A 26,115-nucleotide genomic window follows, 5' to 3' on the forward strand; every position below is an offset into this window, starting at 1 on the left:
CCATGACTAGCCAATTCTGTAAATGGTTACAGAATTGGGCAGAACTCTATACATAGTAAACAACAGCCACAAAATTTTTAATGGAAATGGGATACTGTACCCAGAGTATGTCTTATCTCCAACAAGCTTTTTAAAGATAGATACTGACAAGATACTTTTTTTTTTTTTTTTAAGTACAAGTGAGTATGTGTCTACATCCTACAGACTCCTTCCATAGTCCACAATCCCTTACATGCTTCCGTCTGGTCTGTGTCCTGTTTTATCTGCTTTCCAGTTTTATAATTTATTCCAGCTCTATTTATCAAAGTTCCCAATCTTCACCAGAAAGCTAAATAGTCAGCCTTCTAAGATGCCCTGAAGTTCCTGGAAGTGGACTGCTACCCACCTTAACTTGCTCCTGGTACAGCAAATTTTTGACGGCCTCTCACTCACCTTAGAGCAACACATCAGGACTAAAAATGGAGTCTGAGCTCTCTAAAAACCAGAAGCTAATCAATACCTCTTTGCGCAATATATCACCTTGAGCAGAGACACAACATTCAATCAGTTCTAGTCACACTCTGCTGTCTTGTAAAGGCTCAACCTGAATTCCTCATGTGCCACCTTCCCAGCAACAGATGACAGTGTTACAGAGAGAGGATTCTGCACAGACCAATGGGCTCTACCCAGTTTTAAGCACCATCACTCATGTTGGCCAAGCGGAGTTCCCAGTGTTAAGAAAGTAAGCATGTCTCTCTTAAGAATGCAAAGACACCAGGCTGGATATGTGAAGCCAGCTGCAGGATCTTGAATGACCGCAGGGGTTTTATCTGTCCTTAAGGTCGTACACAAAGAACTTTATAGATATTGTCTTCATAGGAAGGAGATAAGACTTCTCTTAACATACACCTGATGCTCACCAGAACTGACCACCACACAAAACCTAACCCAAAAAACCCCAGAAAATGAAATGGCTAACACGCCCTTTGATCTGAGGTCTCCCCACAATCCCAACTTCCAAAATGCATTTTTATTTTTCATCCTTACTACACTATTTAGATTTCCTCCCATTTTGGTTTAAAGAAGGTTAACTGTTGGAAGTGCTACAGCACAGATTACCTTATCAGATTTACGAGAACAGATTTCCTTCAGGTTCTCAAACAATATACACTTTCAGGTAATAAATAAGAGGCCCAGGGGTGCCTGGAAGGCTCTGAGGGTTAAAGCCACCGTCTTTGGCTCAGGTCATGATCCCAGGGTCCTGGGATCAAGCCCTGCATTGGACTCTCTGCTCAGCTGGGAGCCTGCTTCCCTGCCCCCCCCCCCCCGCCTCTCTGCCTACGTGTGATCTCTGTCAGTCAAATAAATAAATAAACTCTTTAATAAATAAATAAATAAATAAATAAATGGCTTGTTTTTGCTGTGAAGGGATAACTTGTCTTCACTTTTAGGTTTTGCTTTTACACTTGCTCTAAATCCTGCATATTTTCAGTATTTGATGTCCTGGAATCCTTCTTTCTTTTTTCCAGGCTTCAGAGTCTTGATTAGGAAAAAAATGTTTATCATGGTATCTAGTCCTCAAGATAGGAGTTGCATTTACTCTGGCTCATCCCATTCTAGGCAGTTTCTCTCGGCCCCACTTTGAACTCCCTCGTGCTCTTGTAAGGTGAGAGATGAAGGGATGGTGGGTTCTGAGACATCCATTCATCTATTCATGCTAACCAAGAGATGAAACTGCACTAGAAACCAAATATTTTTACCACAGGAAGTTGTCACATAGGTGGTTTCATAGATATCTGCCAATAACTGAGATATTTGTATATGCTCATTTTACACAGGAGAAAAATACCTTAAAGGAGCTTAAGTAACCTGCTCCATTTTACACAAATAACAAATAGCTGAGATTATATTAAAACTTAGACCTTATTTCACATGCTGATATTAATCTAGATTTTGCTGAAGCACAAGGCAATATAAACTAATCTTCATCTCAGTATGTACTTCATGATAATTTCAAAGTATATTTCTCATAAACAAAACATTTAAAAAATTTTTATATTTTCTACTTAAGTATGTACATGTAAGTCTGTGTATATGTGTACTGTGTATGGGTCTATATATGACATACTGATTATATATTTCTGTTAATTTTATATCTGTTGTTACATTATACGTGAGTCAGAACTAGAGCAAATTCTTGGAAATTTAGTTCAATCTCTCTTTTTGTATAGTCAAATGAGTCTCAGAGAAGTAATTTTCTAAGTGTATTCAACTAATTAAGAGTCATAACTGACTTTAAGCCAGGAATTCGTAATTTAATTTCTCTTTCAATTCATGAAAGTAATTCATAGCAGGAATATTGTTCATTTATCTGAGTCTTAGGATAATGTTACAAATGCCTCCAGCAAGCTAATTGCAACATTTTACACACAGGAAAATAGTCCAAGGATGGGAACATATAATCTTATCCTTGCCACCAACTTCAGGATCGTGTAACTCAATAGTGTCAAGAATAGGACTGAAAGCTGGCTCTCCCCTCTCCTTACCCAGCATTTTGCTCACCTGTACACCGTGGTATCTGACAATGTCCTTATATAAGAAAAAATATATAGAGATATTGCTTTAAATTTTTAGAATGGAAACAATATTAAATAATTAAAAAATAGAATGGTGTGCCTTATAAAAATTAAATTCAATTTATCATATTAAAAAGAGAGAGAGAGAGAGACCCCCTGCTATTGGGCAACCTGGTTTTAAAGATAACATTAGTTTTATTACATTGGATTAACTGCTTTGATTTTTAGTTTTTATGAATTGTTTTAGAATTCAAATTTTTATAAAGCATGAAAGTGAATTCTAACTCATCACATAGCAACCGCTGTAATTAAACAGGAGAATTGTATCCACACCTGTTGATGTATGATCTTTCTAAGCACTTTTGTTACACAACAAATTTGTTATATATTTCCACTAAGATCTAAAGATGTCATTTAGAGAGAGTGACTTACCATGCATGACTAAACTAGCAACCTCTGTAAAACATAGTAAATATCTACTCCCCAGGCCCTGACTATATCAGTGAAGATAATTAAGGGATTGATAAATCTTTAATGAAGTCATGGTATAGTTACTGTGACACTTTCAGAGGAGGCAGGATTTTGACCTTATAATTGAAGAATCCAAGGAGGAACTTTGCTCTGAGCAGCAACAGTGTGTCATGAAAAGGGCAAATGCCATTTTATTAGTGCTCAGTTTTAGGAATAAATCAATGTGTGCATATAGTATGACTCTAATCAAGGATGACAAGGGTGTGGAAAGGGAAGGAAACCAAAATTGATGCAACACCAATTAGATTTTAGGATTTCTGTGAGGCATCAAATAGATTATTTTATTTAAAACTCATAGTATTAGTGAGAGGAAAATGTCATTATTTACATTTTGCAGAGGCAGGTAATAAAGCTTAAGTAAATTACCCAAGTATCTACAGCCAGTTTGAGATGAAGGTGAAATTCAAGTTCTACTTGACTCCAAATCCCACAAATTACATCTTCTAAAAATCAATCATATGGATCCCTGAAGCTTCTAAAAAGGTAAGCTTAGGCCTACAAAATGCCATAGTCTTTTATTTTCTCTCTGACATAATTTTTTAGCATTTTGTTTCTTTTTGGTTGTTGACTGGGCCAGAAACAGAATTTTAGGGAAGAATCCCTCAGAGTGCAGGACACGTTAGTCTTTTGTATAACATACAAGGCAAGTGATAAACATAGGACTCACAGTGTATTTATAAGGCTGGTTAGACAAATGGAATTGCAAGAGATGTCGGGTAAATATTCCTACTTCCTAAAAACCACACACACACACACACACACACACTCTCTCTCTCTCTCTCTCTCTCTTACAATCATCCAAAACCGTGTCTTAATTTCTACTAAAATCTTTCTTTCACAGTTAATTAAGTCATTGCTAATCATTGTGTATTTGCAAATACCTCTACAAATGGGTCATATAAACCTGTTCAAGCATTAGATTTTTTTGTTTTAATGGTTACACATTTGCTGTAGTATCCCGAGAGGATCAATATCCAGGAGACTAAAAAAGCCAACAGAAACAGAATGGGTCAAGGAAACACACGATGCTTATATTCTCCACAGGAGAATACATTTTAATAAAAACTATATTGTCTTTATAGCTTATAAAAATTTGTACTTTGCCAATCTAGATGCCAAAATGTTACTGGGCTGTTTGGGTTAAGAAATAAGCGACCTCTTAAGGTCTTAGACTTTCCACCATTTACAGACCATTATGTTGCCCAGCTCATTAACCAGCTTGAGACCAGATGAGAGAACTATGAATTTTAGAATGGAAAAGCAAATGGAAAGAGGCCAGCATCCTATTCCTTCTACTTACTGGGTAAATTTGGCTTATTAGTCTCTTTTGAGCCTCTATATTTCCTTTCCTATAAAATTGGGAACCTGAGGGTCTCTTATGTTGTCTCTCATTAATCTCTTGGTTAAATTATCTCCCACAGTGGTTAGACCCAATTGTTAGCTTTAGCTACCTGTCAGGATATTGTTCTACTGTTTTTCATTCTCCCCTGGAGCATAAACTGGGTATCCAGTTAAATCTGGGTTGCTTGGAGAGGTAAACTTTTGATGCCAGTTTGTGAGTTCTGTTGTGACTTTAGGAGCCATTCCCCCCACCTTTTCTGGTAAATTTCTGTCTGGTTTACAAGCTTAGTTTGTGGCTCTCAAAGGTGTTCATCCTCCTCTTAATTGCTACACTCTAAATTGTTGTTCTTACAGACTGCAGATTTGGCAAACACTCTGTGCCTCTGCGACAGAGCTAGGATGAGGGCCCCACTGCTCTCAGGGTGATACCTTCTTCACAAGCAGGCACTGGGCTGGGGCAGTACATTTCTTTCTTTCTTTCTTTCTTTCTTTCTTTCTTTCTTTCTTTCTTTCTTTTTCTTTCTTTCTTTCTTTTTTAAAGATTTCTTATCTTGGAAATTCTACCCTACTAGGTGGGTGGGACAAGGATGACTTGGGCCCCAGTCCTCCAAGCCTGCTACACTTAGGGTAAATCTTCTACCCTACAATTTGGGTCTAGGGGAGGCAAAGAGCCCTGGAACTCTCATGCTATTGCCTGGGTTAGAGAGTCTGCTGCAGTGTGGATCCAGCCACCTTCCCTCCAGAGTGTGTACTGTAGTTCTTGAATGTGATGGGGGGTGGGGGGAGAAGAGGTTTGTTCTGTCTGTTTCTGTCTGCACCCATCCCTAGTGGCAAGTCTGTCACACTTGAGCTGAGAATTGTGGCTCAAATACCAGAGGCTCTCAATAATACCTCAATAAATGGTTATTTTCTGTATGCTCTTATAACAATTTCCAGAAATTTACAAAAAATGAAATTCATCATTTTTACCAGTTATGGTTGCTTCCCTAGGGAGTGGATTTGTAGGGCTCCTCACACTACCATTCCTGAAGTCATTTCTATATTTAAGATATTCTCCTCTATCACCTATGGAAGACTTCTCACTATGGCAGCAAATACCACAAAATATTTGACCAAACAGAACCTTATACATATATTGGAAAAGCATGATTCCAAAGCAGTGTTTTACCACTTTTCAAAAAAAAAAAACAAAACCTTGCTATTACATACCTAATTATCTGTAAGATAACTGTATAGATATATATAGTTGTATAGATAGTTGTATAGATAACTGTATAGATATATATATAAATAACAGATATATCTATCTGTATAGATAGATATATAGATAAGATAACTGTAAGGTATCTGTAAGATAAGATAACTTCTTTGGATGTAAGTCTATAGTTTTTTGTTTTTTGGTTTTTTTAGTTTGAATCATAAAATTATAAACCTGGTTTTACATAAGATGCAGAAAACAAAAGATACAAAAAAAAAAAGCCCAAATTAAGTGTGTGTGTGTGTGTGTGTGTGTGTGTGTGTGTGTGTGTGCGTGTTCTGAAAGGTGAAATAAAATGGAGTTACTTATGTCAAGAAGTTTGATAATGGAGCTGGGAGACCATTACAAAGGTGGTCATATGCAAGTCCTCATGGGGTGGGACCATAAGCTTTTGAACCAAGGCAAATCACAAATAATCCAAGGACACTGTACAAACCCTTGCAACTTGCTATGGTAACAGACTTCTGATTAGTCTTAGCAACCAATTATGTTTAACCAAGATGAATTTTTTTGCACCAATCAAAATTCTTCATAAATAACACATACAAGTATTCCCTTTTTGTCTTGAAACCTCTGGCTTTTGAGATCTTATCACTTATATGACTTATATAACAATATGGGTAGACCCTAGAGGGTATTATGCTAAATGAAATAAATTTAGACTGTCAAAGATAAATACCACATGATTAGGCTTGTATGTGGAATTCAAAAAAAAAAAAAAAAGAAAGAAAAAAAAAGAAAAAGGAAAAAAAGGAACAAAGAAACAAATAAACCAAAAACCACACTCTTAAATACAGAGAACAAACTGGTGGTTGGCTAGAGCAAAGGTGGCTAGGGGCATGGGTGAAACACATAAAGGGGATTCAGAGGTATAAACTTCCAGTTGTGAAACAAGTCACAGAGATGTAACAGCATTGGAAATACAGTCAATAATACTGAAATAATGCTGTACGGTGGCAAATGGTGACTACACTGAGTAATGTTTAGAATTGCTGAATCATATGGTATGCACTTGAAACTAGCATTTATTATTGAAATTAACATTGTATGTTAATTGTATGTATAATTAAAAAAGGCCATCAGCAGTTAAAATATATTTTTGATATATGTATATATATGTATTTATATTATGTATGCATATACATATTTATATGATATCTATATTACATAATATATGTCAGCCCTCTTGGAACAGAAAAAGGACTTTAGAAAAAAAAACTAAGAAAATCTTAGCAAAATATGGGCTTTCGTCAATAAAAACTAAACAAAAGAAATCTGATGGCTTTGTTTCCTAGTGCTATCCAAATCAGTGCTCCCCAAATTGCCATCCTAAAAGCCCAAATAAATGCTTTTATTTTATTTCAGTTCTGCCTCTTTTCTCAGTGGACATTTTGTATGTGTCAGCAGGTTTATTTATTGAGAATTCTCACTTCAGGTATTTTTCCCCTGGTTAAAATATACAATCCCAACTCCTGAAACTACTCCTTAGAAAATCTGTTTGTGCCATAATTTGTAAAAATCTTAGGTCTCCTCACATCTTATATCTCTTTGAACATATTCACAAAATTTTAGTGAATGCAATGTTCTTTGTTCTTTTGTTCTTTGCTGCATTTTGTTTCTTTGTTCTTCTGTTGCATTTTGATTTTTACCAGAATCAAGAGTCAACTCAAAATAACTTGCTAAACTGTTTAAGCATTGCAGAAATTATGAGTTTTATGAAAAACCACTTATAATTTCTATACCATATAATTTCATAGTGTCTGAGGATATTCTGTGTTTATATTGTGGAACTGTACTCACATCATGCTAAACTGGCAATTAATGCTGTCAATTCAGCAAGTAGGGACAGAGGGGATAGGAGCTGTCAATCTTTTGATTTGCTGTTTTGTGCCCTAGCAAATTGATGACACCAGAAATTAAAATAGAGATGATAGATATAAGTTGATAGATGAATATATAGATACATCCCAAGCAATTAGACAAATATATACTCGTTACAACTCTGAGGAAACTAATATCCCTTCAAGGGAATACCCATCCTCCATATTTTTCTTTTTTCCCGCAAGCTTAAATTTTAGTTAGTTAACAGCGCGTATTATTAGTTTCAGGTCTAGAATTGATTCATAACTTACATAAAACATCCAATACTCAGCACAAGTGCCCTTCTTAATATCCATCCCCATTTAACCCATCACCCCACTGACCTCCCTTGCAGCAACCCTCAGTTCATTCTGTTTGTGTTAAGAGTCTTTTTTCTGGTTTGCCTCTTCTCTTCCCTGCTCCTCCCAGGTTCATCTGTGTTGTTTGTTAAATTCCACATATGAGTATGGTATTTGTCTTTCTCTGAATACTGACTTATTTTGCTTAGCATAATACTGTCTAGCTCCATCCACATCATTGCAAATGGCAAGATTTAATTCTCATATATATATATATATATATATTCTTCTTTATCCATTCATCAGTCGATGGGCATTTGGGCTGTTCCTATAATCTGGCTATTGTGGATAATGTTGCTATAAATATCCAGGTACATGTATCCCTTTCAATTAGTATTTTTGTTTCCTTTGGGTAAATACCTAACTAGTAGTGCAATGGCTGGGTCGTGGGGTAGTTCTATTTTTAAGTCGTGGGGTAGTTCTATTTTTAAGTTTCTGAGGAATCTCCATAATGTTTTCCTGAGTGGCTACACCAGTTTGAATTCCCATCAACAGTATAAGAGGGTTCCCCTTTCCCTACATACTTGCCAACACCTGTTCTCTGTGTGGTTAATTTTAGCCATTTTGACAGGTGTGAGGTGATATCTCATTATAGTTTACATTTGTTTTTCCCCGATGTTGAGTGATGTTGAGCACCTTTTCATATGTCTGTTAGCCACATGTATGTCTTCTTTGGAAAAATGTCTTCAGTATTCTTTCCATTTCTTAATTGAATTATTTGTATTTTGGATGTTGAATTTTATAAATTCTTTATATATTTTGGATACTAACCCTTTATCAGATATTCATTTGAAATGGATAAATTCCTAGAAACACATAAACAACCAAAACCAAAATAGGAATATACAGAAAACTTGAACAGACTGATAACCAACAAGGAAATTGAATCAGTAATCAACAATCTCCCAACAAACAAAAACCAGGACCAGAGAGCTTCACAGGGGAATTCTACCTAACATTTAAAGAACATTTAAATTCTACCTAACATTTAAAGAGTTAACACCTGTTCTTTTCAAATTATTCCAAAAAAAAAAAAATAGAAATGGAAGGAAAACTTCCAAACTCACTCTACGAAGCCAGCATTACCCTGATTCCAAAACCAGACAAACACTCCACTAAAAAAGAGAACTATAGGCTCATATACTTGATGAACATGGATCCAAGATTTCTCAAAAAAAATTTTAGCAAATCAAATCCAACAGTACATTAAAAGAATCATTCGCCACAATCAAGTGGGATTTATTCCTGGGTTGCAAGGGCAGTTCAATATTCACAAATCCACATTCTAATTCTTAAAAGATATTTCAAAACATAAGGAGAGAGGATATTAGGATACCGTCTTCACTGTTTTATTTTATTTTATTTCTTTTCAGCATAACAGTGTTCATTGTTTTTGCACCACACCCAGTGCTCCATGCAACATGTGCCCTCACTAATACCCACCACCTTGTTCCCCCAACCTCCCACCCCCCGCCCCTTCTAGACCCTCAGGTTGTTTTTCAGAGTCCATAGTCTCTCATGGTTCACCTCCCCTTCCAATTTCCCTCAACTCCCTTCTCCTCTCCATCTTCACTGTTTTATAGAAATTCATTGAGGCTCCCCTCAGTAGGTTAAAGCCTCTGCCTTTGGCGCAGGTCATGGTCCCAGGGTCCTGGGGTGGAGCCCTGCATTGGGCTCTCTGCTCAGCAGGGAGCCTGCTTCCCTTCCTCTCTCTCTGCCTGCCTCTCTGCCTGCTTGTGATTTCTGTCTGTCAAATAAATAAGTAAAATTAAAAAAAAAAGAAATTCATTGAGAATTTTTTTTTTAAAAAGGTGAAACTTTAAAGGATTTTTTTAAGAGCTCGGATGCAAGGCATTACAATACCCCAAATAATAAATCCTCAAAAATATGGTCTGATAAAGTCAATGTTTTCAGACATAATTATGGTTCTTTGTTTTATTTAATCTCTTGAGCTAAATTAGAGATGGCATTTGCTTATACAAAGAAGTTTCTTACTATAAAATGGTTCAGATTAATATCCACATCACAATGCTCTAAGACTCAGCACGGTCCTGTCATGTTGACGCCACTCTATAGGAAACATAATTTCAAAGTCTTTATTATTAGTCAGAACTCAGTGGGGAAGCTTTAGAAAGGCAAGGCCTCATTTTTGCTTCATACCAATGTTAAATTTACAGGCTGGTCTTTGGGGTGGTTAATAATAAATATCTCTAGTCCTCTTTTGACAGATCTCTCCACCTTGATCAAGATGAAATTTCAGTTAATTAACCAAGCCCCCACCAGAAAAAAGATAACAGCCTCCTTAAATATTAGACATAGCACACAGTCAAAACTGGGGATTGCCTCTACCAAATCACAGCGGGCACTTGGAGATGTTATCTAAAGTTTAGTGTATGGACTTCTTAAAGAAAAGCATCAAATAAATGAACATTCAAGACCAGAAATCTGAGAAGTACGCCAGGTCATTACTTGTCTACATTAATTTTATTACTTTGAGAAAACTAAAAACCTACACTTATTTTTTTATTTTTTTAAAAGATTTTATTTATTTATTTGACAGACAGAGATCACAAGTAGGCAGAGAGGCAGGCAGAGAGAAAGGAGGAAGCAGGCTCCTGGCCAAGCAGGGAGCCCGATGCAGGGCTCGATCCCAGGACCTGGGATCATGACCTGAGCTGAAGGCAGAGGCTTTAACCCACTGAGCCGCCCAGGTGCCCCCCTACACATTTAAATATGTTGTTAAGGTCAAGCAAATGATAAATGGCCGGGCTAAAATTGGAACTCAGTTGGGTCAGTGTCACAGACGATGCTGTTAACCTGTGTTGGCCCTCTATGCCACTACTTGGTTTCCAATGTCTTCATTTTCCCGATGAAATGTCATGTAATTCCTACTTCTGTATTCCTATAGGAAACAAAAAATCCATTCTACAAGGCTAAGAGGTATTTTGATGTTACTGCTAGTTTATTTTTGTTTATAGTTTGAAACTCTCCATTCAGGAATAATAGGCAGCACTTCTATGTTGCTTAGCATTGTTTTAGCACACATCCCCCTTGGTAATGTTATATCTTCAATAATTATCTATTGAATGAATTAACTTATCCATCAGAGGGTAATGAGAGTAATACATGCAGTCTGCAATGAAAGATAAAAGATAAAAAATTATGCCTTCAAGAACCTCTCACTTTAGTAGAAAAAGGACCACACCATTAGGACACAGCAGGTAGAAAATTCTAAGTATCACGAGGCATTGCATGTTGGTGAAGGTCAGAGGCTGGAGTGACATGCCTCATTTTATTTAATACTGTGTTGGAAGAAAAGCTAAACTCACATGTTTATTGCATTGTAAATTACACAGAAAAATCTCAAAATCTATCTTCAAAATTAAATGTCCTTTAAATCTTACCTTAAAAATGGTGAAACTCGGGCCTAGAAAAGTTATGTAATATTGTAATGTACCTGGTATCACCAATTTAAAAGAAATCCCAAAAATGGAATAAGTTTACAAACGCTGCATTTCTGTATTTTTCCCCTTACTGTCTCACGGGAAACTTTTATAGAAAATATGAAAGCTGGACCTGAAACCAAGTTCACTTGGAGAACTGAAGCTATAAATATCCACATCTACATTTAAGACAGTACTTTGTGGCCCAGATCACATGTCAATTTATTAGATTAATGATTATATAAGTTATCACTATAAATGTACATATCTATACATAACTAGATATTTAATTTTTCCCTTCTAACTCCCTACACACTTTACAAAATATTTCTTTTGAAGAACAGCATGGTCATGTGAGGAACTATATCCTATGTTTCCAGATGCATACAGTTGCTCCTGAATTCATAATGTTATAGTGTCTATGACATATTTCTGGCTCTCACGTGGGCCATATTCAAATATCCCCAAAGAACATTAACATTTGGAGGACTTAGATAAAGATTCCTTTGACAGGTAAGCTAATGAAACAAATTTTCTCCTAGAAAATTGTCCTCCCTTCAAAAACCGAGAGTCAAGCTGAGACTTTTTGGGTCAGGGGGCCTGGATGCTAAGCAGGATGGGAAGACCTCACCTCCTAAAAACTGTGTTTTGGGATTTCATATTGGAGAGCTCAGGCCCTTATGCTCTCCTAAGAGAGCCTATAGTCTCATAGCTTTGGAACTGGATATAGAGTTTTTTACAGAATGTTTGGAAGTGAATGTACCATAACCATATAAAAATGTTACAAAAATTAAGAAGTAAATTTTACTTGAGAAATTTGGAAATCATAGCAGTGTATAATTGTAGGACACCTAGATATTCTACCCATGCTATCCATTTTTAAATAAATACTTTTAGATTATTTTGCCCTTGATAGTCATCCTACCATGAAATAATACATTTTATCTTTTGTGAAATAAGAAACTTCCAACCCTCTTTCTTCTCACTTCACTTCTTCCCTCAAGGAATGAAGAGAGAATTATCTGAAAGGGAGTCATTCATATTGGTGGGCAGATCTGGAATTGGAGGAATGTCAGAGAGCCTGGCTATGGCTATACATCAAAGACAACTTTTCCGCTCAGGATTCTCAATAATAAAGCTGATATTTTTATTTCCCTCTTGTATTTTTAAATTGATTCTAGGTTTGGTGGAATTTAAGGGCTGTAATTATCACCCTTAAAACTCAACACAAAAAATCGAACATGAAGTAGTTGAGAGACAAAATCTCCTATCTGAATTCTAAATATGAATTTTCCAATAGAAAAATGCCCACAATGCATTTCAATATATTCAGATTTAGGTCCACTTTTAACTTTATTAAAAAAATTATATGTCAGTAGTACCTGTACTTTTTTCCTGTATCTGTAGAGATACAGATTTCATCCGTGTTTATTTATGAGCATCTACATCTGCACAATCTTACATTGCTGTCATGGTCAAGAATTAACAACTTCTTGTGAAGTCCCAGGGATTTCAAGAAATTTCAGGTGTGTTTTTGTTACTGGTAATTGTTAACAATACTGGAACTCACTTGGAATTCTTGCTCAAAATATTCAGGGAAACAGTCTATACTTTTTTTCTAACGGTAACAAAATGTATTGGGTGGAGAAAATTTTAAACAATTTAGATAGGTTAACTGGTAAAATTAAGACTTCTCCTATTCAGCTTTCTTAGAAATACATTTATTTAAATCAAAACATAACAGATCAAATCTATTAAGGCAGCTGGTAAACAGAAACCAATACAAGTTTAAATTTGTTTGTTTGTTTGTTTTTTAAGTAGGCTCCATGGCCTACAGAGAGTCCAATGCAGGGCTTGAACTCAGAACTGTGAGATCAAGACCTGAGCCAAGGTCCAAAGTCAGATGCTCAACTGACTGAGCAACCTAGGTGCCCCCAGGTAGGAAATTAATTCAGCAAGGAGAACATTAGACCGAGGTGGCCCTAATGCCATGCCACTTATGTAAGCAAACTGAAATCTAAGTTTGTAATTGCCTCAAAGCTATAAAATCAAAACTTTAAGAACAGCTAATCACAAAAACAGCCATCTAGACTTCAAGCAATAGCCAATCAAATAATTTCCCTTCTTTGCTTCTACACTTTATATAAATCGTTCCTCTGGCTCCTGTCTTTAGAATGCTCCTAACCACTTCTGGTTCAAGCACTGCCTGATTTGAATCGATTTACCTCAAATAAGCTTATGTTTTAAAAAAATATTATATATGCCTCAGTTTATCCTTTAACACAGGAAATCGGGATTATTTTATTCATTCCAACTTGACATAGCTATACTAGGTCTCTATTGCTGCTTAGCAAATTACCAACAATTTAGTGGCTTAAAACAACACCCATTTATCTCCCAGCTCTGTAGATCACAAATTCAGCACCACACAGCTGGAATTTCTGTACAAGGTCTCAGACACACACACACACACTCACACAAACACGGTATTAGTAGGTGTAGCTAGGAAATAATCTGTTTCCAAGATTATTCCAGTTATTGGCAGAATTCAGTTCCTTGAGTTTGTAGGACTCAGGTCTCCATTTTTTTGATGTATAGACCTCTCCATCTTGAAGTCTGCTGTGGCATGTTTTCATACCTCAAATATTTCTGATTTCCCTTCCTGCCTTCAGCCAAAGAAGAGCTCTGCATTTAAGGACTCACATAACTGCAATGCGCTCAGCCAAGATAAACCATTTCAGGTCAAATGATCGGCAAACATAACTGGATCTATGAAGTCCCATTTACCAAGTAAATAACATATTCATAAAAGTGACACTGTTGAAGGTCATGGGAGTAAAAATTCTGCAAGTAACATTATATAACCTTAGACAAAGTATTTAACATTTCTATACATTAATTTCCTCCTTAAGCCTAGAAATTCTACCTTCTTTTTTAACAGGTAATGCCAATGCATAGTGTTAGGATACACCCAACACCCCCGGTCCTTATGCTTACGTTTATAGAACATTTCTTCAGCACTTGCCAAGGTACACTTTTACACACATGATCTCATTTAATTGTAAAACTGCAATTAAGTGACCATTCTCTTCATGTCAGATTTGAGCACTGATATTTGGACAGATTGACAACTTGCTGAAAAGTACACAGCTTCCCAGTGAAACTACTGCAATCTGAACTCAGATCTCTCTGAGCTCACTTCCATATAACACTAATGAAAGCTTCAAGGGAACTTTCTAAAATTATTTTAAGCCTCCAAACACCTAGATTAGTTTCCTCTTCCTTCCACAACAAAGTGCCACAAATGTGTGGCTTAACACGACAGAAATGAACTCTTTCACCATTCTGAAAGCTAGAAATCTAAAATCAAGGTGTTGAAGGGTCATGTTCTCTCTGCTGGCTCCTGGTGGTTGTCAACTATCCTTGGTGTTTCCTGGCTTTCAGTCTCTGCTTCTTGTGGTCACATGACCATCTTCCCTGTGGGTCTGTGTACTTCCCACGATCTATTCGCACCCAACTGTATTTTACCTTTATCTCCTATTCTCTTCTTACAAGGACACTAGTCACTGGATTAAGGGCCAATTTTACTCTAGCATGACCTCATCTTAATTTACATAAGATATCATTTTTGAAGAAGGTCACACTCACAAATACCATGGGTTAAGATTTCAACACATTATCTGGGGGGATACTGCACAGCTGATGTCTTTATAACATAAGCTTACTTGAAAACAAAGTAGAGAACTGAAACTTGGGTTTCTCTCCCAACAACAAAATGCAAGTCATACTTAGTGTGAAAATGAGTGGAAAAGGATTTTGATTTCTAGGATATTGTAACTAAAGAAGCAGTACAGATGAAAGAAGTTTTTTTTTTTTTTTTCTTCATATACTTCTTAAATTTAGTAGGGTCAAAAAAAAAACTGGGGCTATAATTGACAAATATCTCAGTATATCTTAGCTATAATGATGCTCAAATAAGAGATGACTGACTGGGTGGCTCGGTTGGTTAAGTGTCTGCCTTCAGCTCAGGTCATGATCCCAGGGTTCTGGGATCGAGTTCCACACCAGTCTCCTTGCTCCCCAGGGAGCCTGATTCTCCCCCTGCCTGCCTTTCTCTCTCTCTCTCAATCTGTGACAAATAAGTAAATAAATAAAATCTTTTAAAAAATGATGCTCAAATAATTCTATATTTTAAGAGGGACATAGAAAAATTATAGAATACAATAACAGAGAAGGAAGCGAAGTCAAGTAATAAAAAGACAACAGATGACAATGAAGTCAAAGGATCATTAGTTGTTTAGCCTGGGAGATAAAGGTTAATTTCTCACACTTGTTACATTTGAATTTGAGTATTAGAAGAGACTGAGGGAGAACAATGATGAGGCAATGGGTAGAACCATGGAGGGTTAGTCTAAGAGACTGACAACTGCAGGCAAAATATGGAAGGGTATTTTGACAATAAAAGTGGTTCAAAGATGAAAAAATTCTACATGGGGTGGGAGGGGTGACTAAGCTATCAAGAGAGGCCAGAGGGTATCTCGGAGGCAATGGTGTGGTAGGGATTATTCTTCAACCAAAAACTGGGTGATGATATACCTCACACCCAAAAACTCTGTTGCATGGTCAGACATCTTACTGTTTCTAATTTGGAAAAGCAGTATTCTTGGAACACATGTGTTAGTATCTTTACCTAAACCTCAGTGTCTCAAGACCCAAGGGGCAACTGTCTTCGCATCCTCATTGCTTTGTTGATGAAGAAAACACTTTCTAGTTAAAAGGGAGGCTCAATACTTGACAGCTAAGCACAATAGTGGATAATCCAATTAATACAATTAACGAAAGAAACTTCCTGCCATCTGTTTTCTACCTAGATTAATGATGAAAGAAAGAAAGAAAGAAAGACAGACAGACAGACAGACAGACCTTCAAAGTGTACTGAATGGCTTGGGGAATGAAAAACAACCATTTCAACCATTTGGACATTTGAACAGATCCAAAGATTACATGTTAATTACTACACCAATCCCTCATTTGTCCTGACTTTCTGGGGTCAGCAGGTTTGCAGTGCTGGCAACAAGCCCATCTTTGGAACTGCTTGTCTGAAGGCTGTAGACACCCCACAGTGCTGTCAACAGCCGCCGCTTTCCCTTGCACCATAAGGATATACTTGAGACAGACACAAATCCAAACTGATTTCAGACTATTGCAAGGCTAGATCTTTGAAGATGGTATAATAATCTGCCTGGGAGTCATATTTCTCAGTAATATCCCTTTTTTCTTTAGAAATGATTAAGCTTATTTTCAGGGACAATATGAAAGCATAATTTTAGTCTTCTGTGAACACACAGAGATACAGATATTTGCATATTAGTTTCTTCCTATCACCACTTCCATTTAACTTGCTGACGTAATTATATTTTTCATCCATCAGATTCCAAATTTTGTGTGAAGACATAAATCATAGCAGCTTCTATGTAAAGCCATCTAATATACTGTTTACCTTCTCCAACCCTGCTTTAGGAAACTACACAGTTTCAACAGATGAAAGTTTCAGGCAAAATAAGGCACTTTGTTTTTATTTATTTGCTTAGTGTACATATCCTTGCACAGAAATGTTTCCATAGCTTATTTTTACTAATGGCACTCATCTGCCTATTTCTTTCCCACAAGACTATTCTTGGGAGGCAGAAGCTCCCATTTCCTTTCTGCATTTCCAGGGCCTTGTCTAATAATTCTCTATCCAAAAGGCACAAAACAAGTGCTTGATATTGGTTCTTTACAGGACTAGAGAATGGATATCACTTCTTATCGTATAAAGTGACCTCTATTGTGATACTACATAAGATGAACAGAGTGGCAGGTGGCAAGAGTTTAGCCAAAAAACCCAAACAAAAAAACCCAAAAACAAAACAAAACAACAACAAAAAACAAAACATTGCAAGAAGTCTGCAGTTTTGTTGCTTTACTTATTGGTGAACTTCCAGGTGTCCTTAAAATATAAGGACAGTCTTGGGGCACCTGGGTGGCTCAGTGGGTTAAAGCCTCTGCCTTCGGCTCAGGTCATGATCCCAGGGTCCTGGGATCGAGCCCCACATTGGGCTCTCTGCTCTGTGGGGAGCCTGCTTCCTCCTCTCTCTCTGCCTGCCTCTCTGCCTACTTGTGATTTCTCTCTGTCAAATAAATAATAAAAAAAAAAATATAAGGACAGTCTTAACACTTACCTAGATTCCGATGCTTTGCTAATTTTTCTCACAAAAAGTAATTATTCTCTTGTGATGCCTTAACCTATCCAATCTCCCTTTGAGTCTGAATACATTTGCACACTTAAATTTACTGCCACTCACAGATCTTTGAAACCGGGGCACCCAACTTACTATGGGAAGCACCAAGCATGGGGTCAAAAAGTCTGATACTTCTGAGGATATAGGCTGCCTGCTGACCAAGGATATGGGCTAAAGAAAACTAAAGTAGTTTTTATCCCATATGGAGCTATTTTGAAGGAAATTTAGAATAAAAAATAACTATGCAAGAAGTTTTCCTACAAAATGAGTAGCATTACCCAAAATAAAGGTATAATATGAAGGTGTATCTGTTTGTGTATATACATGTACACATATATATAATGCTGAAGCATGAAATATGAAAATGCTGGTAATTCAAAAATTTTAAAAACATAGATATATATGTGCATGTACATATGCATAGGCATAAAGTATGCATATTTAATATTTGAACTTCACCTATGTCTGCATTAATAACTCCTTGGCAAATGAACATGTATTGCTTTCTACTGGACCCATTTGCTCTAACAGCACTCATAATGGCAATCCTTTATGGCAACTGCCACTAGACACAGTGGTCCCTTTCCCTCTTAATCATGAAATAGCATGATAACATAAAGCAACTGGATATAGATAGCCTCCTTATAGTCTGACATTTTAGCTGAAAAACAGATTACAAACTGTTGGAGTTTTTTTTCTCAACAGTAATATCTTGAATCTTGGCCGGTTATAACAATAGCAGATCATTTCTGATATTATTGTTCCCGCACTTTGGGTCCCTACATCCTAATCCTTGGCGATCACCCTTTTCTAGATGATTCCTGAGCCAATAGATTTAGTTTTTTATAGAATCTCTGGGGAACAGGGATCACTCCAAAAATGTTGTTTTTTGATTAACACAGAACTGGAGTCCTGTTGCCAACTGCCATTGTCTGTGAATTCCTGACTAAATTTTCTTGAAGTCAATTCAGGTGTTCTATAATAAGGTAGCAGACTACCTTACCAACACCCAATTAACTTGTTAATAAACCCCTTACTCCCAATAGTAAACATTATAGTTGCCTCAATACATTTACTATATTCTGTCGTCACTGATTATGGTGCTCCCGTTCCCTAACCTGGAATTATCCTTCCTAGATCCTGTCACTGGTATAAATCTCTACCCATCTCTCATAGGCAAGCTCAAATGCAACACTCTCCTTGAATTATACCTAATCTCCCAGCAGACTCAATCTTTCCCTCTCTTAAGACAGCTACAAATTTTGAAATCTGACTTTAGAACTTATTCTACCTTATATATTGTTATATGTAGGATCATAAGAAATAGTCACAGAAGTAGTATATTGTTTGCTATATAGAGAAAAAGTAAAGTGCAGAATAGATGTAAGGTTATTGAACTGATGCCTCAAGAGACACAAAGCTGATGCCTTGGGCTTCTATTCCTTCTGTTGTAGCATATGGAGCTGAAATGGAAGGAAAAATGGAGATATTTCCAAGTATCTTTTAAGGTTCTACTGCTATAGTCTGTAAACTCCCTAGTACACAGATAAAACTAAGCTACTTTAGCATGTAGTAATACCTAATATGCACAAAAGTCTCCTGTCTTAGGAAAACTGAGATAAGTATTATGCTAAAAAGTTCTTGAAGTTTTAACAATCAAAATCATTACACTTAGTCCACATCCCTAAAGCCAAAAGTATTTCAGACAGCACTGACATGAGGCCTTATCCATGTGGAGTATGAACGCTGTGAAAACAAAGGTAATACATATTACTTCTTTTACATTCCATTGTCAAACTCACTTGTCATCTCTTCATTGAAATACACAAAGCAATGATGTGTTTTATGGTGTTGCATTCTCTCTAGGGGTCTCCCGAATTTTTGACAGTCTTCACCAGTCTATAAATAGCTACAGTTTCAGTTTTGCCTGCCCTTGGCTTTTGTAAGGCATGGATTCATTTTCAAAAATGTGATATTTTAATATTGAAGTCAAATATCTAAAAAGATGAATGATCCCTAATACCAGTATAGTTAAGCGTTGTACATGGGTTTGTGGTACACCCAGCGTCCAGCAATGATTGGAAGCCTATCCAAGCCTTTTTCCCATAAAGCAGTTTGCCACTGAAGAGAATGAATCTGAGTTCACTACTGACCTGAGCCTAATGTAAATCAGTGACCCAGAAAAGCTTTATGTCCCAATACCAATTAGTTTCCACTGCCTGTGCTTCTTTGCTCCTGCCCGCTTGGAGCACCTGACATTTTGAAGCAATTAGAGTGCGCTGGATCTGAAAAAGCACTCTGTGTTGGTACTCAACAGAGCTGAACTTTTGTGCTTTGGCCCACGTAATAAAAGCCATCAGAGCTGCCCACAAACTGTGACTGCCCCTTTTTTTGAGAATCTAATAGAATTGACCCCACATATTGACAAAGATTAAGCTGCCTTTGCTAACGTTTGAGAAGGACAACATTCCTTTGAAGGACCTACAAGAGTATTTAAAACCTCTACAGACAATGCCAAATTTCCATGTTAACTTACCAAGCCCATTATATATGTACTAGATCCTTTACTTAGGTTAAATAAATCATATCATAACATACATAATATATGTATAGCATAATGTCATATATATCATATACCATAATATACATAATATATCATAATACACATAATATAGTTGTTAATCATTGATAATAAGTACAATATTGTTTACAGAATTGGACCTGGCATTTATCATGTTTCATTGAAGGGGAAAAAAAAATAGGATCTAATGCAGGATGCCAAAGAGAAAGCAGGGCTGTTCGTCTACAGGGGAGACACGTCTTACCGGGCCATGAAGGTTTGTATTCCTGCATAACGTGACAGTGTGTTTTTCCTAAGGGCACCAGAAGTGTGACTGTGAATACTAAAGCAGAAGAGGGACTTTCTTGGTAATTTTTTTTCATTCCTATAGTTATGGATGCATAAAATAATCAATTGGTTTCTCAACACTGCTATTAGCTACGACCTTAAACACTATCCATGACTCCATCAAGACACTATCCAAAGATGGAAATCATTAACAGACTCCTGACAGTGCACAGAATAAGAAGCACATATTTTGGGGGCACCTGAGTGGCTCAGTCAGTTAAGTGTCTGACTCTTGGTTTTGGCTCAGGTCATGGTCTCAGGGTTCAGGAGATGGAGCCCCACACTGGACTCTGTGTTCAGCATGGAGTCTGCTCGCAAATTCTCTCCCTCTGCCCCTGCCCCCACTCATGTGTGTGAGCTCTCTCTTTCTCAAATAAATAAATAAAAATATTTTTTAAAAAAGCAGCATAGACTTTCTCTAGGACATTTTTTTCTTTTGGCTTCCCTTATTTCTGACCCAGATTTGCCTCTTTCAATTACATAAATTAGAGAAGATCGAAACAAAATTGAATATAATTTTGTATTCAAGAAAGGATTAATTATAAATTTAGAATAAAAGTAATCCTTCTCATTTTTTTAAGAATTTAAGTGTCTTTAAGTGCAAGGTACTCTGGAAGAAAAACAATGTTGCTGTGAACTGAATCTTACTCTCTGAAAGTTTAGGTACTATAAGGTGTAGAAGCTGACTGTTTCCAAAGATGACCACAACACTATCTTCCTTCCTACTTTCTCTCCTGCAACATTACTTTTCCTCTCCTTCAACATGGGGTCTAATTCCTTTCCTCTTGAAGGGGCTGGCCTTAGTGACTTGCTTCACTAATAAAATTCAACAAAGTGATGAAATGTGATGTCTAAAGTCAGTAAAAAACAAACTAAAAAAAACCACCTGCAGCTTCTACAAGAAACTTCTGGAACACCCACACTCTGGATATTGGTCCTGGGAACCCAGCTTTGAAGTAGTGAGAAGCCCAAGCTGAGGGGGTAACTAACCCACTCACTTAGCCCAACACCATGTGAATTCCCCGGATGTGGGACTTCCAGTATGAAAATCAGGAAAGTCCTTGGAAAAACCAGGGTAAACTGGCCATCTTGAAAGAAAAGCCAATCATAGCATGGCAGACCATGGGCTCAGCTGAGCTTCCAGACAACAGCTGGCATCAGCCAGCGGCTGTGTGAGTGAACTGACATCTGAGTACAGTCTCATGAGAGACACCATGGAAGAACTACGCAGCTGAATCCAGCCAACCCACAAAACCATGAGAAGGAATAATCAATTATTATTGGGGCAGTTTGTTCCTTGGCTAAAGATATTAGAAATAATGATAACCATGCTAAAAATTATCATTTTAAATTAGACTTATAATGTAAGTCTTTGATAATGTAAGGCAGAGAAGGATAAAATGCTATACGAAAGACTGAGATACAGTATTATCTGAATGGAGAAAAGTTGATTTTAGCTTAAGGGCCAAAATGATCAGTCCAAGCAATCTGAAGGAAGTACGACTCACCTAAAGGTGCGGGCATGCAGAAGCAGAGAACGGACAATGAAGGTAAAGCATTGCAGACACACTCTACAGTGAAAAAAAGGAGGGAAGTGAGAAAGTAAACAAGGACACAGTGAGAATAATGGAATAGTGAAAAAAGGCCATAAAGTAAGACTCATACAATGGAAGTCCTTGATTGCAATTATTTGGAAAGCATGTGAGAGGCAGGCAAGTTTTAGACAAATTAACCTAATGGTGCTGTCCAGCTCTGAGGGGATGCATGGGAGAAGCTGAGTCCTACTGGGAGAGCAAGGCCACCAGCCCCAAGACTTACCGCATGTGAACTACCATTTAAAATACTGGACAGGCCAAGCCTTCCAAGTAGGATTCCCCATTTCTCCTACTACCCTTTTCATTAAAATTTGAAAATAAGAAAAACAGCCTCTAACGGCAAAGTTTCACATTTAAAATTGGTCAAATCTTACAGGAAAAAAGTATAAGTCTACTTGAGGCAGCGGGAAACTAAAGAATGGGTATTGTTTGACTTGTGTGTATCACTGATAGATGCCTGTAATGGATTCTGTTCTAAAAGGTACAAAGCATTCTATTGAAAGACTGGCCTCTTTTCGGTGTGATTTTATTTCTCTTTGCCTCTCCCTGTTATTACATGGCTCTGGCTTTTAAAAGGAATATTTTACTACCTCTTCTCACACTAGGTAAAACCTTCACTGCCAGCATTTTTAGGAGGTCATTTCTATTGTGCTCTTTTTCAGTCCAGAGAGTGACACTCAGGTAAAGGTTCTCTCCCAGCACACTCCCACTACTTCAGTCGGATTACACAGGCTAGGCTGCAAATGCGTCTCTTGCGAGGGTTTAGCTTTCGGAAGACTACATTGGAGGTGCTAAGTAAGGCTGAAGCAAGTCTTCCAGATACAGGTCAGGTCATGTACAATGTAGGCACCATGCTGACATGGTGAGAACTGAGGAAAATATATACCTGGAGAAATATCATAGAACACGCAGCTTACCTTAATCAGTATGCCATATGCTTTTGCTCCTTTCATTTTGGTTCTCTTAAATAAACAATTGCATTTAAAAATACTGTAATGCTGACAATACTCCTGCTAGGTTGTTGTAAATTCAAAATCTCAAATCAAATGTGAATTGTTCCACAAATTCTAATTACCCACCTTTATGAAAAGAATAGATCTGGTTGAAATGAATCACCAAGAGACTATGACATGGCATATTAAGAATGCCTATTGTCAGAAAGAGTGAATCTGAAGATCCTGGTACAATGTCCCAATTAAAGGTAGTTAATGTTTGCTCAGGGTAAGACCAATAAAATTCACAGTGAAACGTCCTGACAGCTCAAAGGTTACCATACACAGAATGTGCCCTGGTGGGATTTTCTGTTTTCATTGGCACTGTCACTGCTCACTGCATACTTTCCCTATGGCTCTCTGTTAATCTGCATGAGACAACAGGTATATTACAGAACAGTCGCCATTGGCTGAAAAGGGCTATCATGAAAATTGGTAAGCAGTTGTTTTCCATGAGACAATGTTTGGGGCAATAATTGTACAAATAATTTTGATGACTATCTTAAGAATAAATAATTTTAGAATTCATTGTTACTTTTAATCGTACTGAAGGCCAGAAATGTCTCTCCCAAAGTGGAACCTGGTCTGTGGATGTGAAGGCATTCAACTTCATGAATGGTGTCCAAATGTCATCTATCACGATCCCGACTTTTCAGAGGGCAAAACAGAATAGTGGGAAAGTTACAGGACTTGCTCACTGTCATACAAGTGAACTCAAGCTATAGCCATTCCCCAGAGTTTAGAGATTTCAACTTCATGGAACAAATTAAAAGGCAAAATCAGAATTTGAACGATGTCAACTCTGAAGTCTGTTCTTACTGCAATTTCCCACTACCACAGTTTATTTGTTTATCTTCAAAGGGATGGAGAACAGCAACCATGACTAAGATATTTGGAGTCTAGAAATTACAGAAGCAGAAGGTAACTGAATCAACTAATATCCAAAACTGTCAATAGGGTAAAATCTGAAAGGCAACAGTAGTGGATATGGAAAGAGTTGATCTTTGTACTTGGGTGGACCTGGGTCTGAAACATGATTCTGCCCTTCATTCGGTGTGTGATCTTGGTGAAGCAATGACCTTTTCTCCATTTTGGTTTGTGCACGTGAAAGTAAGGTAATGATGGTTATTTTGAAGAATAAAGGATATTGTAAATTTGCCGATAGGCACAAATGTTATGTTCAAAAACAGCAAATATTCTAGGATTTTAGAAAGCATGGATATGATTGTATTTCCTATTCTGAATTCTCTGTTTGAAATGTTACCTTAATGACATTTAGCAATAAGGTGACACACATAAATGGTACTTTATAAAGAAGAAAATGATCAATATTTATAAATTAGTGAAGAAGGATTAATCACAGATTGTATCTCTATCACAGTGTAAAGGTTGTATAAAGTTAATTACAGGTTAAATAAAGTTAAAGTATTAATAAAAATAACTCAATAATTTATTGCCTTTAATAATTGATGGCATGCAATAAAACATTATCAACTTGTGAAAAAATATAGAAATGTGTATACACAGTAGCTCTTTAACCATATTAGGAATGATAAGGCACAGCTTATAAAGAGTCTCCATATTCTGCTTATATACCTTTAATTGTTGATTTTGAGGAGATGCTTCCAGTGTAATAATATTCTATGAAACATTCACATTTCTTGATGTGAGACTGAATGCCAAGTATACACGCCATGAAGATAAAAAGTTTTATTTTACAAATCAAAGGAGAAAATAGGACAACTTTCAACGCACATAAACCAAAGCAAAATATCCCAAGTACTGAAACCCTAACTAGAATAGCAGACATTTGGAGAAAGCACTCAACTTTTTTTTTTCCCCAAACCCCAATCACTTCAATTACGAATGTAGCCACTGTAATTTCATGCTCAAGATTCAGCATTTGAATTGAAAATGTTCAGTCTGGGATCAGATCATCTGAAAAGGCTCTTGTTCAACATTCAATTATTACAAGCCACATTGATAATAAATGAGGCAACGGGTCAAGGTCAGACTTAGCAAGAAGGTAGACTTTCTCTGTCATATATAATTTCAAGCAGTGGTCTGACTTTTTAATTGTTAACCTATAATTGTGTCCATATTTCACATGATTGGAAGAAAATGGGAAGACCTCATGACAAAAATCATAATGTAAGCACCAGTTTCAGGGCAAGTTAATGTAAAGAATCATTTGAATTCCTCTGAGTGGATTCAGTTCTCCCTTCAGTTTATGCAATGCCTACTAGAGCCCGCCTCAGCAAGAAACGAAGATATTTGGAGTCTGATGTCAGGATACCTTGTACTTGACAGCGAGTTAATAAATCACAGACAATGGAATCAGTGAGCCGCAGGAACTTGACAGCGTATCTAGTTCAATCCTGCCCATGTTAGTAAGGGGGAAATTAAGGATGGTAAGTTTTTAAAACACTTTCACATGTATCATCTCGCAATATTATTTCTCACAGTAGCTTTGTGGAGTAGGGATGGGCTCTCTAGGGAAAGAAGACAGGGTATCCTTTGGAAGGTCACTGAAGGTAACAGGAGACCTGAGAGACACCAGGATCTAAAGAGGGGCACAGAAAATTCAGAGTGTTTGTGGTGATGAATTAGGGATCCAGAATAACTAGAAATCTACAGAACACCCACAGAAGACAATCGGATGGCATGTCCAATGACTATGACATTAGGAGCTCTGGGATTTTCAGAGCCAGGGTTTATTTATAGAAGTGAGAGAACAGAATGAGACACACAAATGACCAAATGAATAACTGACATCAGAGTTGGTCGAGAAATATGCTCCCACCAGCAAGCATGTAAGCAGAGATGTTTGCTACTTCAGCCGCAGCTGAGGCCCAAGGCAGCTAGGAAACAGTTGTATTTGGAAGTGAGAAGCACATGGATGGGGGTCAGGACCTTTGTTTTATTAACTGTTGACTTGGAAAAAATCACATATCCTCTCTAGGCCTCAGTTTTTCATCTAATATTGTAGCTT

General features: G+C 37.0%; 1 protein-coding gene across 3 annotated transcripts in view; it reads right to left on the reverse strand.

Moving 5' to 3' along the window:
- Positions 1–26,115, reverse strand: part of LUZP2 (leucine zipper protein 2) — a 511,483-nt gene that overhangs the window by 392,801 nt on the left and 92,567 nt on the right. The window lies entirely within an intron of this gene.

This window comes from Meles meles, chromosome 8, assembly GCF_922984935.1.
Source record: "Meles meles chromosome 8, mMelMel3.1 paternal haplotype, whole genome shotgun sequence".
NCBI lineage: Eukaryota > Metazoa > Chordata > Mammalia > Carnivora > Mustelidae > Meles > Meles meles.